The sequence below is a fragment of the Dermacentor variabilis genome, unplaced genomic scaffold (assembly GCF_050947875.1).
Source record: "Dermacentor variabilis isolate Ectoservices unplaced genomic scaffold, ASM5094787v1 scaffold_13, whole genome shotgun sequence".
In the NCBI taxonomy this organism is placed as follows: Eukaryota; Metazoa; Arthropoda; class Arachnida; order Ixodida; family Ixodidae; genus Dermacentor; species Dermacentor variabilis.
The window spans coordinates 28,609,690-28,629,948 of NW_027460291.1; the positions used below are offsets into that span (position 1 = coordinate 28,609,690).

The following is a 20,259-nucleotide window of genomic DNA, read 5'->3' on the forward strand; positions in this document are numbered from 1 at the left end:
GCGACAAAACATGTGATATTGACATATTGTACCAGCAGTGTACCTGTTTCCTTGATGGAGGATGTTTGAAAATTAACGTCAGACCGTACATACCTCACCCGAGGCGGTGTTTGTGCCAGAGTTCGGGCATGCAACGCAATCATGCAGAGGCAAAGAAACGTGCGCAAAATGTAGTGCCATGGACCATCCTTGTGATAACTGCAATGCTCCCGTCCCGCACTATGTTAATTGGAAGGGCAATCATCCAGCTTACTCGCGGAGCCGCCTTTGCTGGAAAAAATAAATGATCACTATCACTGTAAAGAAAAGATATCATTCTATGATGCGAGGAAAAGGTTAGGGAACTTCCCAAAAGTAAGCTGTGCCAGTGTGACGAGGCAGGGGGCAATGCCACACCGATTTCAGGAGTCTACAGGGTCCACATCCGGTATTCCTGTAGACACTTCATCCTCCCCTTCGATGCCTGCAGCCAGTGATGCTCCATCATCATTGAATACGGGCCGGCAGACCACAGTGCCGCAGGGCCCGAAGTTGAACCGAACTCCATGGTCCGACACGCACTTTTCGTCGCCTGGCTCTCGATTACGCAGCACCTCGGAGAAGGAGATAAAGGTCGACGCGAAAACGCCGGCGTCACTGACGCCAAAAGATGCGCATTCCTTAGACCGCCGAGAAGGACAAAGTTCTTGTAACTGCGCCGAAATAGACGGGTAACCTGAACGGTTACCGTCCTTAATGAGAATAATCAAATTCTTAATGCATGCCGCTTAAAACTTGGAAACCCACACACTTAAGGAATTTTTTAAAATTCCATTAAAATGGATTGCATAATTCATTGGAATTGCATAGGCCTAATGCACAATCTAGGTGACATCAAAGACATTATAAATAAGTTATCACTAATGGCATTTTACCTTTGAGAAACGAACTTAGGCCCCAAAAATACACATTTTCTTAACAGTTTTACGGTCTTACGAAAGGACCGCAAGCAATCCAGCCGCCTATCAGGAGGTGTCGCTATTGTAGTCCAAGGCGGCATCCCCACACGGAACATCCTATTAAATACTCCTTACGAGGCTGTAGCTTTCACAGTTTTATCATTGATAACTGCCACCATCTGTTGATTGTACATTGCTCCCCATACCCAATTCGCTACTCGAGACCTGGAATATTTAATTGACCAGTTGCCAGAGCCTTTTGTTTTAGTTGGGGACTTTAATCGTCATTGAACTCTTTGGGGCAGCGATAAGAATGAGCAAAGATGACAACTTGTCGACGATTTCATTTCGACAAACATATTCTTCATATTCTTCACCGACATATTCTTCACCGAGTTCTCGTAATTTTAGCTGCATTGATTTAACATTTTGCTCGCGTGATGTTTTTACCGATTTTAAATGGGAAGTACTGGAGACTTCATATGCCAGTGATCATTTACCTGCTACAATCAACCTCACATCAACGCTACCCATTACATCCCATAAACAGCGCCGTTGGAAATTACAAATGGCTGACTGGTTTTTCACAGAAAGTGCCAGTCTGGAGGAGCTCATTTTGAGAGACCGAAGCATTAATGCAATTAATGAAACGTTTTTCCCAGCTGAAAAGGATATTCCTCCATCTTCTGGCATTCTTCGGAAAAATCTGAATCCTTGGCGGACACATGAATGCACCGAAGCAAAAAAGCAGCAAACTAAGGCCGGGGAAATCATACGTAGATACCCAACAGATAACAAATTTCTCAATTTCAAACAAGCCAAAGAGAAAGCTCGATATATTCGGAGACAGGTCGAATAGTTGTCATCGCAGAAATACATAGCTACAATTACTAGCACCATCCCATCCAAAAGGATGTGGGAACAGGTCAGGAAGTTTACGGGGGACTACTAATCATACACGGTACCCTTACTTACACCTTCAGGCACTCGGACAACACTAGAAGAACCAGCGAATATACTTGGAGAGCATTTCTGTAACGTGTCTAGCTCGGCGAACTATTCAAACAAGTTCTTATAATACAAACTGTCAGCAGAAAATGAGAAATTACCAACTGCTTGTACGTCAAAGGAAGAATGCAACGCTCCATTCACTTTACAGGAACTTAACAGTGTACTCTGTGTTGGCAAAAAAACTGCAGCAGGCCCTGACCGGATCCGTCATTTCATGTTTGCCCACCTGTCCCATGCATTCGTAGATGCTCTCCTTAAGAAATAGTTCCATGATTGGAAAATGTAGAGGTCGGCCGAAAAATGGAGCATCTGGCCTGCTACTCTACGTAAGGGAAGGGGAAGAGAGGAAGAAAAAGGGTCACAGTGGAGGATAACTGATAACATTGCGATGGATGATGAGTGGAACGAGGTGAAGGACACATTGTATAACTGTTACCAAAAGCGTGAGTCCAGGCCCGTGTCCCCTAAGAAACGTGAAAGAGCACGCATTCTCTATCGTCTGCCAACTGTGCGGCCATGCGCCTTGCAAGAGGTCCTCCAACAGTGGTCTATTGCATATGTCTCAAGGTAGCTGTCATTGTCAGTCTTTCGCGCGCATACTCATGGCACACCACGAGCACATGGTCTATAATCTCTACAACGCCACACACTGAACAGTCCGGGGAGTCTGCCCGTCCAATGATGTTCAAGTATTTGCGCGTGAAGGCGACGCCTAATCGCTGTCTGTGTATCAAGCGTGTATGAGGGCGTGGAATTCCACGCAGAACAGGAAATTTCATATCGGGATCCAGCCTTTCAAGGCGGAAGTGACGAGCGCTTGGCTGGGCCCAGTATCTTCTCGTCGCACTCCTCATTAATTCCGACAGGAGGCATGTGGAGTCTAGTCTGGAAAATGGCACAACAGTTCGCAGGCCATTGCTGACGGCACACCTTGCTGCAGCATCGGCCATCTCATTACCATTGAGCTCAGTATCCCGGGAGCCATTGCAACACTATGCGGTGGTGTTTTTCTTGAGCTCCTTAAAATGTTCAACAAAGTATTTGAATCTGGAATCAGGCCAAAAGATTGGCAAAACGAAACAGTTGTGCCTTTTTTAGAACAGGTAAATCCCCCACATCCCCAAGCAGCTTTCGCCCCATTGCCCTCACAAGATGTTTGGCTAAATCGTACGAAAGTGTCGTAAATGCGAGATGAACATTCACTCATGACATATGGAACTTGATTTTCATCAGTGAGGGTATAAAAAAAGGCTGCTCAACGACGGACCACCTCGTCCGACTTGAACATGAAATACCGCAAGCATTCTTACACAAACGGCACCGCCTGGCAGTGTTCTTCTATCTAGAAAAAAGCGTACGACACCACTTGGAGATCTGGAATCTTACGTGACCTCTCTTCTTTAGGAATCCGTGGCAAAATAATAAACTTTGTATCTGATTTTATGTACAACAGAACATTCCGAATCCGCCTAGGCACTATAATCTCGTGCATATTTATCCAGGAAAACTGCGTGCTAAAAGTGTCCATACTTAGCGCAACACTGTTTATAGTTAAAATTAGCTCTATTAACAAAGTCATTCCCCCATCTGTTATGCACTCCATATACGTCGATGATCTGCAAATAGCGTGCCGGGCCTCAAACTTGCCAGCATGTGAAAAGCAGCACCAGATCACAATAAATAAGCTAATACAATGGACTCAGCAAAATGGCTTTCACTTATCTACTCGAAAAAATTGTTACAATGCTATTCTCGCAAAAACTAGGGTTGTACTTAGACCGGGTTTTCAAATTGAATGATGTCGCGCTGCCGGTTAAACAAGAATATAAATTCTTGCGAGTAATATTTGACAAGAAACTAGACTACCTGGCCCATATAAGACAACAAAAATTAAGGCAAATAAAGCGTTAAATATTCTGAAAGTTTTATCCCATGTACACTGGGGTTGTGACCGAACATGCCTCTTCCGTATTTACCGGCCTCTTGTGCGTAGCCTTCTAGACTACGGCTGCGTGGTCTATGGCTCAGCCAGACAGGCTTACATCCGACGACTTGATCCAGTACAGAACCTTGGACTGCGACTGGCAAGTAGTGCCTACAGAACATCGCCTGTCTCGAGTTTATACGTTGAGTGTAATGAACCTCCCTTACAGCAGCGCAGAGTGTTACTCGCTTTTTCCTACGTACACATATGCTAGAACATAATCGCACAATGCAACTCACGCTTACACTATACAAATAAACCGAACAAGATTAGGCCACTTCTGCGATATGAGGAATATTGTCGGGATTATGATATTCCCCATGAAGTCCTCCAGGCTGCCAAAAAAAAACATAACGATCTCCCCAGCGGTAATATTTCATAGTTATGTGACTGTACATTACCACATCTAAAGAAAAGACACACCACACGAATACATTATACGAAAATGCCGTTCTCTTCAGGACAGATGTCAAAATAAAAGGACTTTTTACACTGATGGCTCTAATACAAAATAACACGTTGGTGTAGGGGCCATAACTGTAAATTGTGAAACAAGTATTCGATTACCAAAACATGCCTCTGTTTTCACTGCAGAAGTTTGTTATATGGGTTGTAGTTAAAAAGATTATCAGTGACACACAATAATTGTCATATTCACCGACTCCCTAAGTACACTAAAGGTTCTACATCTTAAATATGGGTGTGGACGCCTGATAGGGCATATTTTAAACATGGTGGTCCTTACCTAATACGGGAGATCAACTCGTTTCTGCGGGATCTCAAGTCATGTTAGGATACCGGGTAACGAAGCAGCTGATAGATATGCATCGATGGCACCGTACAAAGACATAACACACAACACTCCCATATAAAGATAGTATCCTTACGATAAGGAAGGCCTTCACGTCAACATGGTAACGCGTATGGGACCATTGTGAAGACAAGCTACATCCTACTAAACCCGTACTTGGTGAGCGGGTGTCGTGTAACCAGCAGGAGTGGTTCTTTGAAGTAGTTTTATGATGACTACGCATTGGGTACACACACTTCACACACAAATTATTACTTGAGTAAGAAGACGCATCAACATATATAAATGCCAAGAACCACTAACAGTTTTATGCATATATTACTGACATGCACACATATTGAAATATACAGATGAAACCTTTTGCTCAATTAATATAAATTACACATAGCTTTGCACCCTGCTTTCATTTTAGGAGGTGATTCGTGCTGAAATGTCTAGACGATGCTAGTTTTTTGCATAAAATATAGATTGACACAACCTTTTTCTTCAGAAATTAGATTTTAAGACCTCTCGTGTTTGGCGCAGCATAGCCTTAACCGCTTTTTCGCTACTAAACCACGTTCACGTAACTATAAATGCTTTACTGGGCAAAAAGGCAATGCCAAAGCGTAAAGCTTATATACATGTATCATGTTGGTTACCAACCTCAGCGATCGCTATTAGTCACACCATCGGCCTCGTACAGAAGGCTCACGTAGACATAGCAGGGTAGACTTGAAATGCGTGACAATGATGCCGGTGGCTGACGCAAATATTGTAAATGATTGGCGCTTAGACGTTGCGGGGTTGCATTGGGTTGGCCGTATACGAGCGCGCCACCCGATCAGATAGTGAGTGAGTGAAACAGCTTTATTTGGTCCACTATAGACGTAAGCAAACTCAACGTCACCTGGCTAGGCCCACTCGGGGACAATCAGGTGAAACCTGACGGCCCTCTGGACTGCCAGGATTTGAGGCCTGATCCTGGGCCCTAATTAGCCTCATCATTTCCTCATGAGTGAAAGGGGGACCGGCAGAGGCGCAGGCCCACAGGACATGTTCGAAGTCCGCATAATCACCACACAAAGAGCAGTCCGGGCTTGGAAACCGTTCGGGGTACATTGTGTGCAGCGCCGCGGGGCTCGGGTAAGTGCTTGTTTGCAGAAGTCTGAGAGTGACTGCTTGGGCCCTGCACAGCGAGGAGTGCGGCAAAGCCAGGCGTCTTCTTGACAGATACTTATGTTTGCAAATTTCGTTGTACGAGCAGAGAGGCTCGGGTCGCCCAGGAGAGGACGCGTTACCCAGCGCACGGTCAGTTAAACCTCGTGCAGCCGAGTCCCGTCCTCGCTGGGGTTGATCGAGGCATCCTCAATGGTTCCAAGGTGCGCAGGGAACCAGGCCAAAGAGTGATGTTTCATGTCTTTAGCAGTTACGATGATACGTAGGGCCTGGGGAGCCACCATTCGCATCGGAAAGGCCCTAACAGCGGCCTTAGAATCTGAATAAATCGTGTCATGCACACTGCCCGTCAATGCAAGAATAGCAACCTGCTCTGCCACGCTGGAATTAGAAGTGCGGATGGTAGCGCAGCTAAGGATTTTAGAATCACAGTCGATGACCACTGAGAAGGCCTCTTCTTGAACGCACGAAGCAGCGTCTAGGAAGCATGTTCGGTCCTTGTTCAAGCGGGCACTGGCGGGCAGAGCTTTACCACTGGCTAGTCTTCGTCCTTCGTTGTAGGTGGGATGCATATTGCGTGGCATCCGGTGCATGTAAATCTTGGATCTTAGGTCGTTCGGCAGCTTCACAGCGTCGAGACTGACGACCATGGGGTTACGTCCCAGCTTGCCAAGTATGGCTCGGCCCGCTGGGGTACCGGAGAGTGACAAACTGGAAAAATTCTTGGGCCTCAACGATTTCTTCGAACGTGGTGTGAATTCCCAAATTGAGGTCTTTTGTGTGCGTTCGGAATGGAAGGCCGAGGGCAAGCTTGAAGACCCTTCTGACTAGGGCATTGATCTTGTTGCGCTCCGATACGAGCCAGTTGTGCGTAGCCCGTGATTAAGTGAGGTGGCATAGCACGAAGGCGTGGATAACCCGGATCAGATTGTCCTCCCTGATTCTGCGGTACCTGTTGGTGATTCTTCGGATCGGGCCCAGGGCGCTTTCGGTCTTGGAACAAATGCGTTTAAGGGCTGCTTCATTGGCCCCGTTCGACTCGGTAAACATTCCTAGGACCCTGATAGTGTCTACCCGCGGTACTGGGGAGCCCTTACCGGTGAATAACGTAATGTGGCTCTCTGTTGCTGGCTTCCATGATCGGTGAGAACTGCCTCTGGGCCTCTTGTAGAGCAAGAGCTCGGATTCAGCGGGCGAGCACCTTAGCCCGGTGGGGATAAGATACCGCTTCGTCACATCGATGGCCTCTTGCAAAGTACCCTCGACCCGACCCTCACATCCGCTGGAGCACCAGATGGTGATGTCATCCGCGTAGGTCGTGTGGTTAATGTTCGGTATTTTGTTCAAGGCCCTCGACAGGTTGATCAGGGAGATGTTGAACAGCGTGGGGGAGATCACCGCCCCCTGAGGTGTTCCCTTTGGCCCAAGCTGAATTTCGTGGGTCAAAAACTCGTCAGTCTAGTGGACCTCGAGGAAAGGAAGGAGCGCACGAAATTGTACGCCCGTTTGCCGCCGTTACACTCTGTCAGGCTCTTGAGAATAAAGGCATGCGATATGTTGTCAAAAGCCTTTTCCAGATCCAAGCCGAGAATTGCCTTAGTGTCGGCGGAGGTAGTCAATGATCTGGTGCTTGATCAGTCTCATGGCGTCCTGCGTCGAAAGCCCCGACCGAAATCCAATCATGTTTTGTGTATAGCATTCGCTAGTCTCGAAATGGTCAGTGAGGCGGTTAAGCATGGCGTGCTCGGCCATCTTCCTAACATACGACGTCAGGGAGATGGGCCTTAGATTGTCGATGCTCGTACCTGGCTTGGGTATGAGTACTCTGTAGGCTAATTTCCAGCTCTTGGGAATAAGGCCGCTGGACCAGATTTCATTCATATTTTGTTAATAAACGAGAAGGAATGGGGTTAACCGAGGGGCCCGATCTTTATTAGTGATATAATGAGAAGCCAACGAACACTGACACCAAGGACAACATAGGGGAAATTACTTGTGCTGAATAAATTGTTGTGGGTTCGGCTCCCACCTGCGGCAAGTTGTTTTTTCATCCACTTTAATTTCCATTAATTTATCGTTTCTTTATTTCATTTATTCAGCACAAGTAATTTCCCCTATGTTGTCCTTGGTGTCAGTGTTCGTTGGCTTCTCATTATATCACTAATAAAGATCGGGCCCCTCGGTTAACCCCCTTTCTTCTCGTTTATTACATAACGAGGATCTCGAATCCGGCAACATTGATGCCTTCAGGTAGCATATGTGGGTTTATTGACCAGTTGCCTTCACCCAAAAAGATCACGTTCTCGTGACGCCTGCGGCAACAACGACGTTCCACGTCGGCCGCCAAGGTCTATGAGTGGTGGCGCTGGCTAACACTCCCAGGGTTCAACTAGTACACATAAATACCCACGAAAGTGGATGGGGAAACGCCACCGCGGTAGCTCAATTGGTAGAGCATCGCACGCGAAATGCGAAGGTTGTGGGTTCGGCTCCCACCTGCGGCAAGTTGTTTTTTCATCCACTTTAATTTCCACTAATTCATCGTTTCTTTATTTCATTTATTCAGCACAAGTAATTTCCCCTATGTTGTCCTTGGTGTCAGTGTTCGTTGGCTTCTCATTATATTTTGTGTAAGAAACTCGATTGAGTCGTCGTCGAGATGCTTGAGCATTTTGTTGGTGATCCCGTCGGGCCCAGGGGCAGATCTGCCGTTGAAGGATGCGAGAACCCGCTTGACCTCAACCACGGTAAAAATCCTCGTCCATAGATGGTACGTCACGCCCTTCGCACTCGGGAAACTGGGGGAGCACCGGATCGTCCGTGGCCGCCAGGCACTTGTCTGAGCTGCTCCGTGACCGCCTCATCTGGAGTCAAGTCGGTGGCCAAATGGACAGCTTTCGCCAAAGCCGATCAGATAGTGAAAAGATTTAATTCACGCTGGCACTTCATACGCCGCTGCTCTTTATCATGTAGGCACCGATACAGCACCATAGAGAAAGAAATCCAAGGACGGACACTTGGAGAAAACTGGCCACAGGAAATACATTACGCTAGTATTGTTGCAAGCCGTTCGCTGACGCGAGCATCGGAAAAAAGTGTGAAATGAAGTTAACAGAGAACATTTTATTTTGTTCTTTTCTACTAAAACTGAATGTTTTGCGTATAAATGAACTTGTATTTCGCGACTTACTTGCGTTTCCTAGCGACAAGCCAATGATACGCGCGAGACATGCGCCAGACACGCCATCGAAGTGAGGGAGGACGGCTGCGCGTACGAGCTTTCGTCTGTTCGGCGTCCCGTTTGTCTTCCTTTAGGATGTATCCTTAGTTCTTGTGCTCTCGACGTATTTTTTGCGTTCTTTCTGCACTTTAACACGGCACCACTGCGCTATTGGACTACGGCAAGGTGAGAAATTGTTTGACAGTCTGCGCTGCATTTCAAGCAATTTAGCCTTGCGGCACGGCACCGAGCGTTGTGGCGCAGTAAGTGAAAGCCGGCTCGGCCGTTGCAGCGCAGTTGGTTTGGCATGTGCTGAGTCTTACTGAGACATGTTCGTGACGCGTTCTATGGGCCCCAACATCATTGTAACTAAATTGGTTACTTTTTCGGGTACTTTGGGGGAACGTTGTCCGCACCCGGCGTTGTGACGCTGTTTTCGAAAAGCAACTCGGCCGTTGTGACGCACTTACGCGTGCGCTGAATCTTAAGGGGCCAAGATTGTGATGCTTTTTATGCCCCCCCCCCCCAACTACATATACCTTCATTCGGTGCTCACGCTTGTCGAAAAGACGACGAGCGATTGTCAAGAGTGATGGCCAAGGAGTTTTGCAGAGCGCGCAAAAAATAACGCCGAGGAGCCCAAACACCAGGAATTTGTAACTCGAAACTTCTGAACGACTGAAAACAGGCTTTGCACGCACGCATTCGTCTTGAGTGCGAGTATAAGTGCGTACTAGCGCTCTGTTCTGTCCGAACTTCTTTTTCGTTAGTCTTGTTAGCGTTATTTACTATGTCTCAGCGAGTAGAAGGCGTTCTGCGAGCGTCTGTCATCGTCTGGCTAGGAGCCTGTGTTCTGGCCACCTCTGGGTACGTGGTGTGCCATCGCGTTGGCTGGGGCTAAGTTGTGTCGAAAACGTGCCGTCGTCTGTGTATTTGTGCTCTGCAAGGGCCCCTCACCAGGCCCCATAGCAAATTTTGGTTATACCCTGGAAGTAGTTACGTGTCCTCTAGGGAGCGTTCTGCCGAAAAACTTTTCAAGTCTCCTCATAAATAGCCGAGGTAGAAATATTTCAGTGCCGCGAACCCATGACTTCAGCAGGCGGGCTCCACTGCATAGCGAGACTCCCTCTCCACTGGCCTGTCTGGCCTCCGCAAGCGAAATTTCTTCCCTGCGTTTTCCCATGCCAGACCTCGAGGATTGTGTGCCAATTACGTCACGGGCGCCGCCTTCACTTTTTTTTTCTCCTCGCTTTTTTTCGGCGATGCGCACTTTTGCTCGCGGCGTTGCGCGCGAGCTGTTATCGTTTCGCGCAGCACACTATTTTGCGGGCTGTGCACAAGGACACATGACTTGCGGTATATTTCAGTGCTACACGAATACTGCGGCAGAACAAGCGGATCGTAGAGCATGATCACGGCGCTGGAACATGGTAGAAAATCGCATAGTTTCGGTACCTGCGCACGTGACCGCACGACCGTGGAAACAAGCAGACGAAGCGGAAGTAAATCTCTCTTGCTTCGTTGCGAAGTAAAGCAAAACACACGCAGACATTCCGTTTGCGTGTTTCATTATTTCTCTAAACTTCACTTCAAGCAACATATCACACAAATAACAGACGGTGCCTTGAATAATTCTCGAAGTCGCGTGTCACCACGAGCGACGCCACACTGCGGACTCGAGACGTAGACGCAGGGACGCGAGTACCTCCTCCTCCGGCTTGTAGCGCGGAGGCCGCGACAAGGAAAAGCGGCGTTCGGATTGCAATGTCAGATCTTTCCGCGGCGCGTAGGGATGTAATACTTTGCAGACGCTATCGCTCAATGTATGCTCTGCGCTTGTCAGCTCAAAATGGCCAGACCTGGTGAGGGGCCCTTTAAGGTGCAGTAGATAAAGCCCGGGCAAGGGGGAACGCTTGGAAATCGGATGTTTTCGGCACATTTTTATGTCTGGTATTGTTTGGGATGAGTCCCGTATTTCCTACGGCATGTATGTAAAAGAGAATTGCTTTTGTATGTAATGCCGCCAATTAAACCACTTTCCTACGTTTCGCCTTTACACGCAGTTTTCCTATAAGGCTTAAATACCAAAATGACACATGCTTGTAATTTACTTTTCTTCAGCTGATATCGCCCGGTGGACCTTGTTACCTGGTGCCACAACATTATATGAACGCACAAAAAGCTCGGAACTAGCATTTATATAGAGCAAAATAAACATTTCCCCGTTTCACCAGGCGTCTTGCAGGCAATTTCAGGAAATTGCGCGCTGCACTGATTCGATAAAGGCTTGGTACGGTCGCCCGCAATCATGCCTATTTTACTAAATAAAACAAAACGATTCCTCACCAAGACAGCGCGCCATTTAGCGGTAGAAGAAAAGACAAATGCACCCCCGATTAGCGCAGCCGGCGCAAAGTGTACCAGCTAACGTTCAAAACGCACACGCCCAAAACCAGAAGTGCGATTCATGTTTTAATGCCAGCCGCTTGGTGCGCTACAGTCAACTCGGCCGCTGGGCTCTATGGGAGTGTCCGCTCTTGTTGAATGTCTGGCAGCTCGTTCACAACAAATGGTTCATAACACGTACACACATGGCGGCTGGTGATGCACGTCACGTGCTCGTGTAATCAAAATTAATTTCCTCGCACTGCATGGTTACTGCAGCATCCAAAGGCTGAACAGTTGCTTCCCGCCGACCTTGTACGAAGCCACATCGCGTACATTCTTTCGCAAAACAATGCAACATCTCCAAATCGTTGCGCAGCACGCGATGATAACGCTTTCAAACCGGACAGCATCGTCTCGCTCAAGCCCGACGAAAAGCGCTGTATCCACAAATATATCCGTCAAGAAAGCGAGCTACACAGCAGCAGCCACGTCGAACGCGTGAGAGTGGGCAAAGAAAGCTTCGCTTGAAAACTACGCGCTGCCTGGCGTCAATTCTTGCCCGCAACTGTTTCTCGGCGTACTGCACACGGCGTTCTCAATGCCCGCGGTTGTGTATACTTGATCCAGTTCACCTTCCTCAATGTTGGTGGAGGCATGTGCGCAGAAAATGCACCTGAGAAACGAGGGAAAGCCCCCCACCAGACTGAGTCGTAAGCCGCGTTTATACATGAATGCGACAAGTGGCGCATCGCATTTCGAAAGCGTCTTATTCATGCATACGGTGGTGATGCGCTAGGAAGGTCGCATTAATGCGCCAGGCGAGGGTAGACAGAGACTGATAAGTCGACTCTGTGCATGTGAACGCTGGCGTATCGCATCGAGGGAGTGAGAAGTGGGATCTCTGCCCTCCTCCTCTCACGCCAGAAACCAGTCCCGGCTCGTTTCCAACCAAGTGGGCAGCGCTGCGTGTAAATGCTGCCGCATAATATCGCCCTGATGCGCTCGGAAAAGAGATGTGCTGCTGTCGCATTCACGCAAACGCGGCTATACTCCAATCACAGTTCGAGTTGACCACGTGTAAGCAAGATGTAGCTTCGAATGTGCTTGTGGAACGCTTCCGAGCTGGGGTGTGCGAATATCTCACTTTCGAATCGACTATTGCCCTATTCGATTCGATCTTCGAATTGAATAAAAAAATTATAAAAATGTGAGGTTTTACGTCCCAAAACCAATTTCTGATTATGAGGCACGCCGTAGTGGAGGACTCCAGAAATTTCGACCACCTGGGGTTCTTTAACGTGCACCTAAATCTAAGTACACGGGTGTTTCGAAACGAATAGTCGCTATCCCTAAGTAGGAATATTTTACGAATATTTCGAATCTCAAATGGCGTGCAGTCAGGCATAAACTGGAGCAAAAACTGGGAGACGCTTAAGCTTCGCCTTTAAGTATAGAACGCGATAGCATTAAAGTGTCCTTGACTGCTTTCACGCTCTCGTTCCTCACCACGACCTCGAACGTACAAATGCATCCAGTAGTTTAATCCAATGAACCACCACACGCCCTTACTGCATTCTAACTACGTCATTCCTAATTAGCATATTCAGTTACATTGCAGACGTCATTACGTTTCTCTAAGACGCTTTACCAAGTCATAACACAGGCTGCTTACCGATACACCACACATATACACGCATTCATTTGTTTAAGTACAATGAACCGCCCCGATATTCGCATTCACTTTCCTAATTAACCCATTCTTAATTACCGTACTCATAATTACCATGCATGCAACAGTACATTCCTCTACGACACTTTACTAAGTCAGACCACAAAGCGTTCAGTAAGACCTGTTCTAACACCCTTGAATAGTCTTAATGGCCGTCTCGAATTCCGATGGTGCCGGGTTCAATTTCCACCTAAACCCCAATTTTATTTTCAGCTCAATTATTTTCCTTTGGTTACAGGAACAACCGTAAGTAATTTGGCGTCAATGCGAAATTTTTTTTACCTGTTTGCAAAATTTAATTGTTACTTCCATCGGGAGTTTTCACGAACACCGACGACGCAGGATTTTCTGCGTAACGGGGCCCTAAAGCTATCGCTTTATACGTGCGATAAATTTTATCCTGGCGGCCACAGAGGATACAAAGTACGACGCATTGGAGCAAACGCCGCCCGCCACGCAGGAAGCCAGGCATTCCAAGCTTCCGAGTATGCGAATAAACGGTGTCTAACTTACTAGCGCTGTTTTTTTTTCTTTTAATAAACTACTTTATAACGTGGAATATGGCACCAACTTGATAAGATGGCAAATTTTCTAGGACAAGGCTTACCTAGATCTTATAGCCGATCACATACCCATATTTGTTGCGGTTAAAATCCAAGGAAGGATAACTGCAAGCATATCTGGTCAGGAACCGCAGAAAAAGATTGACTATCGATCACTTCGCGAGAACTTGCAGCAAGTAAACTTCTTGAATACCTATGATACCGACATAAACAAAGAATATACAAACTTATTTGCAGTTGTCCAGAGTGCCGTTTTGCAGAGCACCACACACGTTCTCTGGTCGATATGTTGCACCCATATGCCCATGGATGACTCGCGACATCCTACGCGTACTAAGGAGAGAGCAAAATGGCATGAGAAGTGGAAACGTGCTAAAACCAATAATTATTATCTAAGCCAGTTTAAGCGTTTCAGGAACCTGTCGGTGTCTCTACTGCGTAAAAGAAAACAAAAATACTACCCTTCTCTTATCATTAATGCTCAGGGCAACACAGGTAAAATTTGGAATGTTGCACCCCGCAGGGGCGTCTGCGTCAGCAGGCGTTTGGTGTGTTGCGACACCTCGTACCCGAGCACACGAGGGTTGGGCCCTCCCGCGTGTAGCCGTGCGCGGCTTAGCCGTGTCCGGGGAAAGGGGGATCCTGGAGGTTGAGCCGATGCCGGGTGTTCGGACCTTTAAGGCCCCCCGGCGGAGGTAACAAACCTCTTTGGCCTCTGCTTCACGTAGACGGCACCCCCGGACTCACCCACCCGGGGGAAATCGGCCGTCGCCTTTTCCTGTCCTCCTCTCCAATCTTCGTCTTTCTCTCTCGCCTTTTTCATCTTTCCTGTCTTCTCATCACTTCTCCTCACTTCCTAGTGTCCCGGCGGCAAGGGCCTTGTGTGGCTAACCAGCCTTTGTTATGCTGTATTTGGTTATAGCAGCGATGTACGGCTGGCGTTGGCAGGGTTTCTCTAAGAGGAGCTTCTGTCACGTCACCCTGTTGGGCTCCATGGTGGGTGGTTGGCATCGCGGCCGAAAACCCAACTGTACTTATGGAAAATGCTTTTCCTAAACTCCCTTATCGCCCTCAGAAACGAGGGCGCACCGAAGAGGTCTTTCAGTTTTTCGGACGCAAAGTCCACAATTTTCCTCGTTTCCACGTGATCCATTCAGAAAAACCAGCTAAACCAGTGCGAACAATCTCACCGTTCCTTGTGTCGAAGTCTCTTACCGAAGTTTTTGGTCCAGGATATAAGGCGTCGAGGATGGCTAGCGGTGATCTCCTCTTGGAGCTCCGCGATCAGAAGCAATTTGAGAAACTGCCTAAACTAGTATCATTTGGGGAGACCCAAGTAGTTATAACCCCGCACCGCACGATAAATACCACCCGTGGCGTTGTCTCGGACGATGATTTGCTGGAGCTCACTGAGGCTGAACTCTTGGAGGGCTTCAGTGAACAGAATGTTATAAAAGTCAAAAGAATTAAGATGAGGCGAGATGGCAAAGAAATCCAAACCAAACACTTGATAATCACCTTCGGTTCGAGTGTCCTGCCCGAGTCAATCGAGGCCGGCTACATCAAGCTCCGTGTCAGGCCGTACGTGCCCAATCCTCTTAGATGCTTTAAGTGCCAAAGGTTTGGCCACAGTTCACAGAACTGTCGAGGCCAGCTGACATGTGCCAAGGGCAATGACAATGAACATTCCTCCGAAACATGCCAGAACACTCCACATTGTGTCAACTGTGATGGAGAGCATGCCGCGTACTCGCGGTCATGCCCGTCTTGGAAAAAAGAAAAAGAAATTGTCACGATCAAAGTGAAAGAAAATATATCGTTCAAGGAGGCACGTAGGCGGTTGGCATACTTGCCTAACAACACATTTGCCGAAGTGGCGCGTCAGGGGGCAGCGCTACAACGGTCTCCGGCGGCTGTCCGACTCACACCCAGTGAGGCAGTAATGCCATCCGCCCCCTGGCGGATGCAGCTAGCGCTGCTACGCCAACCCAGGAGAAGGGGCCATCTACCTCCGGGCAGGTGATCTAGAAGGTCTCGTCCAACGTGCCCAAGCCTTCACGTCAAACAAAGCGCTCGGAAGAGCACGTGTCCAGCGCCTCGCAAGAGGCGATGGACACAACCGCCAGCAAGACGGCGCCGCCAGTGCCTAAGGAGCGGCGAGGATCTCTCGATCGCTCCAAAGGAGATAAAACTCCTTTCACGGCGCCCACAAAGCGCCGGTGAACTAACCCTTCCTTTCCTTTCCAGAACACACAGTATGCAACTCTATCAAAATGGGTACACAAATCATGCAATGGAATGTGAGGTCTCATCCACAATCTTGACGACGTAACCGAACTCCTACACAAACTTAATCCAAAGGTACTGTGTGTTCAGGAAACGCACCTAAAAGCTACAGACAAATTTTCTCCGGTCACACATTATTTTTCGTAAAGATCGTGACGAGGTCAACACCTCATCCGGTGGTGTAGCGACAATTGTCCATAAAACTGTTGCTTGCCAACACTTGCCGCTTCGGACGTCCCTCGAGGTAGTTGCGGTTCGCGCAATTCTCTTTAATAAGTTAGTAGCCGTCTGCTCTATCTACATACCTCCAAACTATCACATCAGTAAAATTGAATTCCACGAACTTATTAATCAACTTCCAGAGCCGTTTCTTATTGTCGGGGACTTTAATGCTCACAACAGTCTCTGAGGAGATTCCAGGACTGATTCGAGGGGTCGACTAATCGAATCCTTTCTTATTACGTCCGCTGTGTGCCTCTTCTATAGGAAGAAACCCACCTACTATAATGTTGCGCATAATTCATACTCCTCCATAGATTTAGCACTTGTTTCTTCCATACTTTTTTCGTACTTAGGATGGAATGTTATAGAAAATTCATTTGGGAGTGACCACTTTCCCATAACTTTAAACTTACTAACACGACACGACACTCGTCCACGGGTACGTCGCTGGAAACTTGACTCCGCTGATTGGAAGCGTTTTAAGGAATCTACTTACTTATCACAAGATTTTATACGCGATTTTAGCATGGATACCGCTGTAGCATATTTTACCGCTTTTATTATTGATGCAGCCTAAAAGTTCATTCCACAAACAAATGGTCACTCATCTAAGAAACGTGTTCCTTGGTGGAATGAAGACGGCAGGGATGCACGAAAAAGACAAAATAAGGCGTGGGGCAGATTGCGCCAATATCCTACGGCGGAAAATTACATCGCATTTAAACACATCAAGTCACAAGGACGGCGCACAAGACGGCAGGCTAGAAGAGCAAGCTGGGAGAGGTTTCTCTCAGGCATCAATTCCTATACCCAAGAGGCTAAAGTATGGGATGGGCTGAGAAGGCTAAAAGGGCAGCAGATCAATCCATTACCTTTGATTGATAAGCGAGGAAATACCCTGGAAAAGCAGGCCGATGCCCTTGGATTACATTTTGCACGTGTATCAAGTTCCAGAAGCTATTCACAAACATTCGTTCAATATAAGCAAATAGCAGAACTTCAGTCAATAAACCGTAAATGCAGACCAAATCTACCGTACAACTGTCCTTTTAATACTGCCGAGCTTAGAGCTGCGTTGAGCTCGTGCATGAGCTCTGCACCTGGAGTTGACAAAATCATGTATGACATGATTAAAACCTACACACTGATACACAGATGACACATCTGGCACTTTTTAACTCTGTTTGGGCTGCTGGATACCTCCCATCCTCATGGAAAGAAGCTTTAGTAGTGCCTGTCTTGAAACAAGGCAAGGACCCATCCGACGTTTCAAGTTACCGTCCAATAGCACTAAGAAGTTCCTTATGCAAACTGTTCGAGAAAATTATAATCGTCATCTTTTACATTTCCTTGAATCGAATAAAATGATCGACCCTTATCAGTGCGGCTTCACAGAGGGTAGGTCGACTACTGACCAGCTCGTGCGCATTGAGGCAGGCATTCGCGACGCCTTTATCCATAAGCAGTTCTTTCTTTCTGTTTTCCTAGACATGGAAAAGGCATATGACACGACTTGGAGATATGGGATATTGCGAGACCTCTCAGAAATGGGTATTCGAGGGAATATGCGCAATGTAATCAAACCGTACATTTCGAGTTAGGGTAGGCAATGCTCTATCCAGGCCATTTACACAAGAAACTGGGGTGCCGCAAGGGGGGATATGAAGCTGTACCCTTTTTATAATCAAAATGAATTTCTTGCGCTTATATATACCGCAGAGCATGTTTTATTTGGTGTACGTAGATGACGTACAATTGGGTTTCAAGTCATGTAACCTTTCTACATGTGAGCGACATGTCCAGCTTTGCTTGAACAAAGTGTGTAAATGCGCAGAGGAAAATGGCGTTAAACTAAATCCTGTTAAAAGCTCATGTATCCTTCTCACGCAGAAAAGAGGCTTATTTGCAGAGCCCAGCCTAGAACTACATGGACAGCACATACCAGCTGTCACACAACACAAATTTTTAGGAATCATGTTTGATCCAAAACTGAGTCTAAAAACAATGAAGTTTGCAAACGTTTGCCTAAATGTATTTTAAAATATGATCAATCTATCACAATGTATCTTTTGTATTCTTACTAGTACTCATTAGTCATTGCCATAATTTTATTACATATAGCTTTTATGCACTTTACAGAGATCGGTTTTAGGCCCCTTTACAGCTACGTCACAATAACTCACAGAACTCATCTACCCACTGCAAACTCATCAACACTGACCTGGCGCTCTTTGGCCATAATTGGCCCTTGCGCCATAAAACAACAAATTCATCATTCGAATGTTCCAACAGGTGCAGTAGGGCTTCGTTCAGAGCAGCGTATATTGCCTGTTGTACTTGACCAGGAAACCGTAGATGAATTTAATGAATATTTTGTAAACATAGGACCGCGACTAGCTAACCATCTTCCTGAAGTCACCGAATGTACGCAGTCTATCCAATCAGTGGTGAATGCTATGGTAATAGAGCATATCACAGTAGATGAAATAATAGCAGTTGTTAATGGGCTAAAAACTAAGGCAGCTGGGCTTGACAAAATACCTGTTAAGCTAATTAAAGACAACATTGACATATTAGCGGGTCCCCTCCTTCACCTATTTAATCACTCTCTTGATTCCGAAGTATATCCCTCAGAATTAAAAATAGCAAAAGTAATTCCCATTTATAAGGACAGAGATCGTTCTAATCAATCAAGTTATCAGCCGATATCAATTAATTGCATTATCAACACAGTTTTTGAAAAGACACTCTCCGTGCACATAAACAAATTCATATCCAAATACAATATACTGAGCCCCCACCAACATGGTTTCAGATATGATAAATCTACTTCTTCCGCTGTTTTCACCCTGACGCACCTACTGAAAATGGCTCTCCAGCAGAATAAAATTGCGGTCGTTGTCTATCACGACATAAAAAAAGACTTTCGATACAGTTGACCATCAGATATTACTCAACAAGATTAACATTCTAGGGTTTTGGGGGAAAATCCTGAACTTGCTTCGAAGCTACCTCAGTAACCGCAAGCAGCAAGTAATACTTAAAAATTCTACGTATACTTCACAAACCGTACTAACTGCTGTGCCACAGGGTTCCGTTCTTGGGCCCATGCTTTTCTCACTTTACATAAATGATTTCCCGGCAACGCTTAGGCATTCACAGGCTTTAATGTATGCTGACGACACCGCTTTTCTATTTCCTGGAGACAGTCTGCTCGATATACAGGATAATATAAATGCAGAGTTAGATAATGTTTTTAAGTGGTTCACATCCAATGAACTGATTCTTAATCTTAGTCAGACTAAGTATACAGTTTTTCATTCCAGGCAGAAAGAACTGACTACTGAAATGCTGGGCATATCACTACGAGGCACAAAACAAGTTGTCTCCTACAAATATTTAGGCGTTTTCTTTGATTCAGACATGCACTGAAAAACTGACATTAAACACCTGTGTTCCCAACTTGCTTATTTATTTTTATTTATTTATACATACTGCAGCCTCGGTGAGGCTATTGCAGGAGTGGGTAGTGAAAAAAAAAGGAAAGCAAGAAAACAAGATACAGGCACAAAAAATATGTATATCAAGTATATGTAATTGCTTTCAAAAATTCTTGCATAGGTAAAGAGCGGATGCTTCCTGGCAGTGAATTCCAGAGTTCAATGGCCAGTGGAAAGAAGCTGTGCTTGAACATCTCCGTTCGGCAAAAGAAAGGGATAAGGTTGAGATTATGAGAACTCCTAGTGATAGAAGGTGGACTAAAGTTCAAATAATTATGTAGTGTGTCAAGGCGCTCAGAATGAATTAGCGTGTGTAAAAATTTCATGCATTCTAAGCGGCGGCGAGATGAAAGAACTGTAAGACCTGTAGCTGTATAATGGGAAGAAGGGGAAAAATCTCGGCTATAGTTGCGAAAAATGAAGCGCACTGATTTCTTTTGGACTGATTC

At 46.5% G+C, this 20,259-nt stretch overlaps 1 protein-coding gene across 1 annotated transcript in view; it reads left to right on the top strand.

The window, feature by feature from the left end:
• LOC142566596 (uncharacterized) overlaps positions 1-20,259 on the top strand; it is a 75,487-nt gene that overhangs the window by 35,086 nt on the left and 20,142 nt on the right. The gene's annotated exons all lie outside the window — the stretch shown is intronic.